The 11,158-nt window shown below is 25.6% G+C and overlaps 1 non-coding gene across 1 annotated transcript; it reads right to left on the reverse strand.

Annotated features, from left to right (window-relative positions):
* Positions 1–9,413: 9,413 nt before the first annotated feature.
* On the reverse strand, positions 9,414–9,486 carry TRNAR-CCG (transfer RNA arginine (anticodon CCG)). The gene has a single exon. It is a non-coding gene; the product is annotated as a tRNA-Arg (tRNA).
* Positions 9,487–11,158: the final 1,672 nt, after the last annotated feature.

Consider the following 11,158-nt stretch of genomic DNA (forward strand, 5'->3'; position numbering starts at 1 on the left):
TAACAAACCTAATGATCAAAAAGTAGAAAATATATATATATAAATGTTTTTTAATCTAATTTCAAGCCATTTGGTCTTTCATTTATTCATTTTTACAACAAAATGAATTTCAACAATACCACCTAAATTTCGATCGAATAAAATCTTGTGCAGCTAGTTCAAACATACCAACTATAAAAAAAAAATTCTTTCGATTCGATAGTGACATATCATTACCAATTAGACGCATGTTCAAATACAATGAGTTATCAACATTATCGTATACAAAAAACATATAAAACATATAATACAAAGATCTGAATCATGCGTTCCAATCATTCTATAGTTATGTTATCTCTTATCTACTTGCTTTATACTCTATGGGTTTAACTAAATGTAAAAATACACACAATAATAGAAGTAACCTACGAGAGCTTAGTGAGTAACCCTAACAACATTATGTGTGATAACCATCCATTTTATTAATTAACTAGACGAATACTCGCGCGTTGCACAGAAACATCTACATAATTGAAATCTTTACAAATATATGTTTTTTTAAATATAACAATAACGTTGTTGTTAAATGTGATATAATAATTCATATATACTAAATTGATATAATATATTGATTATTTTGAATTATATGATAATATATACATCTATTATAACTGTATAATCTCAACCGTTTTAATGACTTATACATGCAAGTTACTCATCAATAAAATTAAATATAATATATGACTTAATGCTATTTATAGTTTTTGTTATTGTTAATTAATTTTTTAAAATTTATTTTTTAATGTTTTAATTTTTATCATTATAATTATTTAAAACATTAGACACTGTTTTTTTATTTTAAAGGTAATAACATAATCATTTATATAGAGTTATTTTTAACTATTGTTATTGTAAGTTATTTTAAGCTACTTATTTGAAAACTTTTAACGATTATACAAATATCTTTAAGAAATAATTTAGTTAAATTGATATTATAAGTTAGTTTATGCCTTTAGTACTACGATTTATCATTTTTAACTATTCACAAAATAATCATTGTGTTTTTTAAGTGGAACTGAAATTTATATTTAACTTGACACTGTAATGTTATATTTAAAGTAATAGGTTATGTATTTTGTCCAATTGTTCCAAAGTTATAGTTTTAAACTGATAATGGTTTACATACAACAACATATTAAATCTAATAAATTAAGTATAACATGTTAAAAGTTAAAGGCATAACTTTATAAGTAGAAGTAAATATATTATTTTAATATTTGAATTTAGTTTATTTATTTAACCCTATTAACCAAATTATAATCATTATTAGAAAGTCACTACAATTTATCACTCTTAACTATTTACAAAATATTATTTGAGTTGTTTAAGTTAAACTAAAATTTATATTTAACTTGGTCATGTAATGTTATATTTAAGTTTATAATTTAAATATTTTATACAAATTGTTCAAAAGTTGTAGCTTTAAAATGATAATAGTTTATATCCAACAATATATTAAAACTAATAAATTAAGTATAATATGTAATATTTTAAAAAATAACTTTATAAGTAGAAGCTAGGCAGTTATAGCGGTCCAAAATCAAATATCGGTCAAGGGCCGATATTTGGGATATAGATTATCGCGGTGGGATATCGGTATTTTTATATCATGCATAATTAATATATATAAACATAAAACATATATAAAAGTAATATAAAAAGTCAAAATTCAAAACTGTCAATGTTCGAAACATAATCTTATGTAAGCCATGTAATCTTCCTCCAAGTCCACATCAACCAAGGCATCCAATTATTTTATCTAGATCATCCACATGAACTCTAATTAATAGCATCATCATCATTTAAGAATTATGTACTTAACACATCAGCTGATCAAAACTATAGAAACTAGCAAGTTAACACTTAAGTATGTAACAATTAACATAACAATAAGATCGGTTAATACTTTAAACATGAGTCTATGACCTAAAACTAACAATTAAGTACTTAACATAATAGTAGGTCCAGTTAAGTTAAGTCCATAAGACTTAAGCCCATGACTTAACACTAAAAAAAAGCAAGTAAAATTACTTAACCGATATCCCACCTGGAAATCGCCTGTAAATATCAGTAAATATTGGTTAAATATCGGTAAATATCACCTATATTTGCGGTCTGGTATTTTGGACCGATATTTGACACCGCTATTTTGAAAAGTACCGATAACCGATATCCCACCTAGAAATCACCTGGAAATCGCCGATATTAACTACTTAGAGTATAAGTAAATATATTCTTTTAATATTGAAATTTAGTTTATATATGATTACATTTTAGACTTAATATTTCTTTATTTTTTTTAACCAACTTATAATCATTATTAAAAAGAAATTAAAAAGTAATGAGGGTTTCAAATGAATGTGGTGAAATGAAAAATGAATGGGAGTTTCAAATTAATGTGGTGAAAGAAAAAATATTTCCGTTATAAAATAACTAGGCGAATACCCGCGCGTTGCGCAGAATACAACAATATATTTGAAATTTTTACAAATATATGTTTTTGAAATATATCAATGACATTAATATTAGCTTTTATATAATAAATCTTTATAAAGTTGGTCTAAACATTGTTTGTTTTGAATTATATGATAATGTAGATATCTTTTAAAATTGTATAGTCATAAGTGTCTTAATGACGTCTACCTGCATGTTACTTATGAATAAAATTTAATATAATATATGATTTAATGATATTTGTAGTTGTTGTTATGATTAATTAATTTTATAAAGTTTATTTCCTTGAGATTTTAATTTTTATCATCGTAATTATTTAAAACATCAAACATTATTTTTGTTTTTAAAGACAACAACATAATTTTTGTATATAATTTTACTTTTAGCTATTGTTGTTGTAAGTTAATTAAAATAACATATTTCAAAACTCTTAATTATTTTAATTTGGTTTCAGAAATTTAATATTTTTAAAATTTATTTGATGAATATTGTTAGTTTTTATGATTGGAGTTATTTAAAACAAAAAACATTGTTTTGTTTTTAAAGAAAATATTATAGTTTTTTATATAATATTACGTTTAACTATTTTTATTGTAAGTAATTTTTAAGTTATTTATTTAAAAATTGTTAATGATTACAAAAAATAGTTTCATGTTTTTTTTGTTAATTTAGGATTACAATTTAGGTTTACCACTATAATTTATAATCTTTAACTAATTATAAAATAGTCTCTCGATTTTTTTCAATTTTAACAGAAATTTTGATTTAAGTTAATTTTTTATATTATATTGAAATTAATAAATTAACTATTTCGCATCAACTCATAAATTATACAAATGTTGTGACTTTAAAATGATAATTTCCCACATACAACAACATATTTAAACTAATAAGTTAACTGTAGTATGTTAAAAAGTTAAAACTCATAATTTTATAAATAGAAATATAATATGAGATTTTAATATTGTAGTTTAGTAAATCGTTTGAATGACTTTTACCTGCGAGTTACACATAAATAAATTTAAATATAATATATGGTTTAATGTTATTTATAGTTGTTGCTATTGTTAATTAATTTTTTAAAAATTTATTTGCTTAATGTTTTAATTTCTATCATTATAATTTTTTAAAACATCTAACATTGTTTTTTTTTTAATTTTAAAGGTAACAATATAATCATTTATATAGAGTTATTTTTAACTATTGTTATTATAAGTTATTTTAAGCTACTTATTTGAAAACTTTTAACAATTATAAAAATATCTTTTGGAAATATTTATGTTAAATTGAGATTACATTTTAGTATTTGCATTTATCACTATAATTTATCACTTTTAACTATATACAAAATATTCTTTTGTTTTTTAAGTGGAACTGAAATTTATATTTAAGTTGATACTGTAATGTTATATTTAAATTAATAATTTAAGTATTTTGTCCAAACTGTTCAAAAGTTGTAGCTTTAAACTGATAATGGTTTACATACAACAACATTTTAAATTTAATAAAGTAAGTATAATATATTAAAAGTTAAACACATAACTTTATAAGTAGAAGTAAATATATTATTTGAAAATTAAAATTTAGTTTATTTATGATTACACTTTAGGTTTGATATTTATTTAACTTTATTAAACAACTTATAATCATTATTAGAAAGATACTACAATTTATTATTTATAACTATTTACAAAATATTTTTTGGGTTTTTTAAGTTAAACTTTAATTTATATTTAAGTTGACCCTGTAGTGTAATATTTAAATTAATATTTTAAGTATTTTAGACAAATTATTCCAAAATTATATATTTAAATGATAATGGTTTACATCCAATACTATATTAAAACTAATAACTTAAGTATAAAAAGTTAAAAAAAATTAAAAAAAAATAACTTTATAAGTAGAAGTAAAGATATTATTTTAATATTGAAATTTAGTTTATATATGATTACACTTTAGGTTTGATATTTATTTAACCTTATTAACCAACTTATAATTATTATTAGAAAGAAATTGAAAAGTCATGGGAGTTTCAAATGAATATGGTGAAAGGAAAAATCCATGGGAGTTTCAAATGAATGTGGTGAAAGAAAAAAATATTCCATTTATAATATAGTATGATATGATATGATGATATGATATGATATGATATGATTTAGCAATAACTTAATGAAATCTCATAGTGCCTTTCAATTAACTCAATAAATATGTAATGAGTTATACCTTATAAGTTCACCAAATAACGAGTTTACCACTACTCAACAACTACATCTAATTAATACTACTTAACTATAGTATTACAACTACACATCAATCAAATTTGATATTACGACAATCTACACCACCATTTTAGCTAACAAAGAACAACAATGGTTTACGACTACTCAAGCCACGATTTCAACAAACAGCGACAACAATGGTTTTACGGCTACTCAAGCCACCATTTTCAGCGAAGAGTGATGGATATTGCAACAATGTACACGTTATGTGACTCACCACACTCGTTTAAGTATCACCATACGTTTATCATTATGTGGCTTATCAAAATCTTCAATAATAAACAACTATAATTTATCAGTCATACTCTCTCTCTCTCTCTATATATATATATATATATATATATATATATATATATATATATATTGCAACAAACAGCTATATCAGCTCACTACACTACACATGTACAAAATACTATATTAGATCACTACACCATGCAGAATAGAACAAATATACTAGTTTTTGTCGGAATTGAGTGTCCAATATCATAACTAATTGGTATAATTTTGTGAATAATAACAAAGTCATTTTAGGGTTGCTCTCAAGAGCTAAAATAACTAGAAAAATATTTAAGAGGGTTAAATAAACAATTTATTAAATTATCATAGTTTGATAAATTAATTAGAAACTTGTTAAAATTAATTTAGAATTAATTAGAATTAATTTATAATTAGTTAGAATTAATCAGGAAATTATTTAAGGTGCATGGATTGAATATTAATTGTTCAATAGTCGAGCAATTGAAGTATTATGGAAACCCTAGAAGGGTTGGACGAAAATTGGAAGGGAATTATCCCTTGGAATTTTCGGACATAGTTGTTGATAAGAAAAGGATTTGAATTAGGATTAAATATAATTATTTAATTAACTCAAATATGTTTTCTCTACAAGTTTGCCCAACTATAAATAGACCATCCTAGCCTTCATTAGTTTTATTCCTAGCTTCCTTGCACTATGAGATTTCGAGTTTTGCAAGCCTCTTCTCATCTCCCCTAATTTTCTGGTGTTTAGTTTTTTGGGTGTGATCCTTTAGAAGAATTCTCTTTTAGGTGCTAGAACCTTCCAAAAGCTTCAAGATTTTTGAGATCTACGAGGACTTAAGAAGCAAATTTTATTTGCTTAAAGGTTAGTGATTCTATCTCTCTTTGTAGTATTATTTAGTGGTTTTAAAAGTAGGTTGTTATAATTAGTAAAACCTAGATCCTATGTTGCATGTACACTTAAGGTTATTTAGTTGTCGTTGTTGACAAATACTAGTGTATAGATGCATAAAAAACCTATCAGTGGTATTAGAGCCATTAGGTTTTAGTTATAAACATTACTTGAAAAAAGACGAGAAAAAAACCATGTTTGTTTGGTTATGGGCTTGGGGTAAAGTTACCTAATCGAAGGTCTAATTAATCATAATTATATAAATATTACATTTATATAAATACAAAATGGTTTTCAAACTATTTAATACTACTAGAGTACAAACAGAAAATTTCATGATAATACAGTGCTATAGATTTTTACAGTAAAACAACCAGCTAAACTATAATAGGTATAGTTTAGAGGACCCTTTCATTGGTTACACGTTTCAAAGTACATAACAGTAAAACAAACATATTACATAACAGAAAACAAATAGAATACATGATGGAAAACAAGCAGAGAACATTATCAGAAAACAAGCAGAATACTTTACTGAGAAACAAACATATAAAAACTATATTTTATATAGTTTATGAAACTTACTTTCAGTTTAGTTATTACAAAGTAACTTTTCATTATTCTACATGTAATCATTAATATAGCACTTGTGAGACACGCTTCAAGTACTTATTTAAGTATAAAACAAAAGTCCTGAAAATTATAACCAAGGTCTCCTTGAGGGAGAGCGTGACATTTGTGTATAGATCTATACGGGACTGACAATCCCGCACCAGAGCTGCTTGCAACAGCTAGGTCGGCAGACCTGTGGTAACAACTGTCGTACCATATTTCGACGCCTGAAGAACGTCGTGTTTCAGGCGATCCTAGGTCGTCAAGCATGGTTATGATAACTCAGAATTTGGTATTGAACAAAATGATTGTTGTATGAATAAGTAACCCTTCACATAGTTTTATTTAATTATAAAACTATAATACAGTATCTTACAAGTATAAACATGGAATACTATTTTAATTCTGAGAAAACGTACTTTTCATGGTTTTATGAGAGCTAAACTACATCTTACAAGTATTCGATCAAAAAAATCTTGATATTGAAAAGAAGGGGGGAGAAGGTGAGCACATGAAGCTATAGATGATCGATCTATAGGACATGGGATAACTGGAAAATAAAAGGGTGGTTGTGAGGTGCCTTAATCGAATCCTCAACCCGATCACATGGCTAGGAAGGTGGCTGCCAAGTTAACTATTATTGGCATATAGAAGAAGATGATCAACACGGCCAAAAAAGTTTGAACCCTTTCATAGGTATTGGTATATGAGAATTAAATCACTTTGTCCCTGATGTTTTGGGATATCAGTTACAAAGATTTCAAATTTAAATGGGATTATGTATGGATGGAATCAGTAATTATGGAATGCTTACTGATTATTTGGGATTTGGGATACGAATTGATTTAATTGATGAAGTGAATGTGAGCGAGTGGGCGGGAAAAGTATAGAGTAGATTGATGGTAAAATGACACATGGTAGGAGACAGTGCTTATAAGAGGACACGTGGCAGGTGTAAGAGTTTTTATTAAGAACTAGGTGTGATACCTATGTACTACACGGGGTGATTAAAAGAAATTTAAATATCAAGGTGTAAATATTAAGTATTTTTAAAAATAAATACAAACAAAATGATGAATAAATAAATAATTCTATCTATACGATTGACATAAGTAATTCATATTCAAAAGTCATTACTTGATCATAATGACTTTTATACCATTCATCACAATGTATCAAAAAAATGGACAAAATTTGTGTGGCTAAAGCTCAAGAAACTCCACACCACCTATTGAAGCAACTTATAATAAATTCAAGCCATCATGCTAATGCCTAAGAGTACAAGAGCCTAGCCCCAAGAAAATACTTAAATGTTAATAAACTTGACAACAAAGCAATAACCACCAAGACCTGTTAATTTTCAAGAATTCACCAGCACTCATCCACGAGCAATAAACATAGCTAACAGCTTTCAAAGATCGACATATATACCAAAAAATTTCAAACTTTTCTGCAACAAATTGGATATTTAGTGAAACTCCATAAATATATTGCACTTTAACAAATTCTATTTTCACACCTTTATTGTAGTTATTCTTTAGTTCTTAAAGTAAAGCCACATTCTCATGCTTCTTGATTGGGTAGTTATTCTTTAGTTTTTAACTTAAATCAACTAACATTTATAAATATAAATGGTTAATTTATATTGATTCAAACAAAATATCATTATATATAATCCAATTATATCAACAAAACAAAATATGTTATTTTTATAAATTTTATATTTATACATTTGGATTATATATATATATATATATATATATATATATATATATATATATATAAAATGACATTTTGTTTGAATCAATATTGATTAAACATTTATATAATGTTAGTTGTTTTATTTTAAAAATGACCAAAAGTAACGGTATGAGCAAAAATGATCATTTACGTAAGTTTTGGAATTGGTAAGGACCATGTTTGTCAACTTTTTTTAGCAATGACTGAGTTTATGACTTTTAGTAACCTACAAGGACCATTTATGTCATTTTGTGTTAATTCTAACCTAATAAATGAAAATCATTTTTGCCAAATGTCATGTTTTTATTGAATTTGACACATATCATTTTTTAAGATTTTTTTAATTATTTTTTTCTTTTGTCATTTTTTTGTATTTTTCATTTTTTCTTAAATTTAAAATCCAAATTTTAATAAGATTATATATGTAAGGTAGATTATTATATTAAATATCAAATAAATGCTTTTTAAGTGTTTCTTTTCTTTTTGTTTCAAATCTCCTAAAATATGTATTAAATTAATTACTTTATTTATTATATCATTTGTATTTATATAAAACTATTGCTTTAAAAATTACATAATGCTTATAATTTTATATTAAACTTTTTTTTAATAAACTCGTATATCACACGGATCTTACACCTAGTTAATCTATAATAGTAATAATTAATATGAATTCACAAATAGAATGTTAGTATAAATACTAATACACATTAATTAATATGAGAGTGACATTTAATAGGTGGAATTTGAATAAAAAGGTAAAATAAATACAAAAATAATAAATGAAAAAAAAAAAGATAATTCTAAAACTCTAGGAAAATTACATATTTCAAACTCTAAGAAAATTAGATATGTTAAATAAAATAAAAAGTTTACATTTAACAAAATAGTTTTTATGATAGATAGAGATTTTCTCCTTTATCAAGTAGCCTGCAACAATCTCTGAAAATTTTATTTTAAATTTTAATCAAGAATAAAGCAATGCTGAGCGTCATTCGACTGTCGACACTTGGGTGATTTTCGTGATTGAGCCAAAAAAAATTTCCTTTTTAGCTTTTGTGATTAAGCCATCAAGCAATTTCCAAATTGATTCGGATGTTTCATGTTTGAAAAAGAAATAATTAAGCGAAAACAAAAATCGATCACGGTGGGACTCGAACCCACAATCTCCCGCTCCGGAGGCGAGCGCCTTATCCATTAGGCCACGCGATCTTATGTGTCGTTTTTATCATTTGCTCATTTTTATAATCTAACATCTATAAGATAACAATTAATAAAATCTATTGATTAGAGCTACTTGATAATGTACGATCATACCTAGCCATATTTAATATTTTTGTACAATAATTATGTTTTCTAATTATCTCATGGGTTGTGTCAAATAATCTTAGTCTTAACAATCGATTTGGAACCCGCCATAAAATTGATTATTGATTATCCTATAATAAACAAAAAGTTATAATATTACTCATCTTTTACTCCTAAATGTAAAATACTTTAAAAGATATAACTTACATAAGCAAAAGTCATTATAATTTGACTACTTACTCGGATTAAAACCCTATGAATAAAAAACGTACAATTATTACCATTCATTTCCTATGTGATAAAATTTCCGTACACCCTTAAAAAACTCACTTTTTGTATTTGGGTAATACTTTAAAATTTCCGTTCACCCAGAAAACGTACAATTATTACCACAACAAACAAGTAGTCGCTCCTTCTTCCTTCTTCGTGTTCGGGGTAATCCACCCACTAAGTCCATGGAGATGCTTTCCCATGGCCACTTTGGAACTCGTAACAGTATGTACAAACCTACTTTTCAATTGGCAGGTTTTGTCGTGCAACACAGTACACATCCATTGATAAATCGAGCCACATCTTGATTCATACGTGGACAAAAGATGTGTCATTGTAGATGTTGAGGTGTCTTAGTTGCTCCAAAATGACCACAATGGGCTTCAAGCATCAATCGTACCCGTTCACCTAATTTTGGCATGCAAAGTAGAGTTCCATTGTATATTAGCTTTCCTTTCTATTTAATTTATGATGGTATGTGGTTCATAATTTCTTTAACAGAAAATGAGCATAATTGATAATACCAATTTTCAAAAAATTTTACCACAAAATAGTCACAGAAATGAAAGTTGACCCAAATAGCCACTATTTAGGCGGTCAATCATCTGTGTGAAAATCTGGTCGACGCAGAAAAATGATTTTTTGAGATTTTCTTGTAGGTCAATGCTTGCGAAAATCTATGTTGACTTCGAAAAGATTTTTTTTCTTTAAGGTCAACCACAAAAAAACTTATTTTTATTGAGATTTTTATGTCACGTCCTTGTAATTGGGAGAACCCAAATGATATGATAATTATTATAAAGTTTGTACGCAAAAACTATGGAGTATATTTCTTTTTCATAATATTCACAGAGTAGTCTAATTTGCAGCTAAAAAATATGACTTCCGATATCAAGATTGGAAATGTAATATGTCCATGGAAACCTATTGTTACAAAGAATACAATGAAAAAAATAAACTCAAATGAAGTTCGTATGTGAAACTTGAGAATGATCAAAGTTGGATTTTTTTTTCCACCGACTAAGCTACTTTAGAAGTAAATATGTATGACTTTTTGATATCATAAATTAAATTATAATATATCTATAGAAAGCCTTGCTAAAAATAATATAATGAAAAGAAAAATCAACTAAAACAAAGTTTATACGAAAAAATTATGAAGGTTTGAAGTTTATAAAAATAAATAAATAATACGACCAACTGCTAAAATCTATATTTTCGCACATGGCGCAAGTGCCACATTACTTTTTGGAATTTCTTTCAGTAAAACTTAAAAATAATAATAATAATAATAATAATAATAATT

The sequence above is a fragment of the Lactuca serriola genome, chromosome 9 (assembly GCF_051521515.1).
Source record: "Lactuca serriola cultivar US96UC23 chromosome 9, Lser_US96UC23_V15, whole genome shotgun sequence".
Classification (NCBI taxonomy): Eukaryota; Viridiplantae; Streptophyta; class Magnoliopsida; order Asterales; family Asteraceae; genus Lactuca; species Lactuca serriola.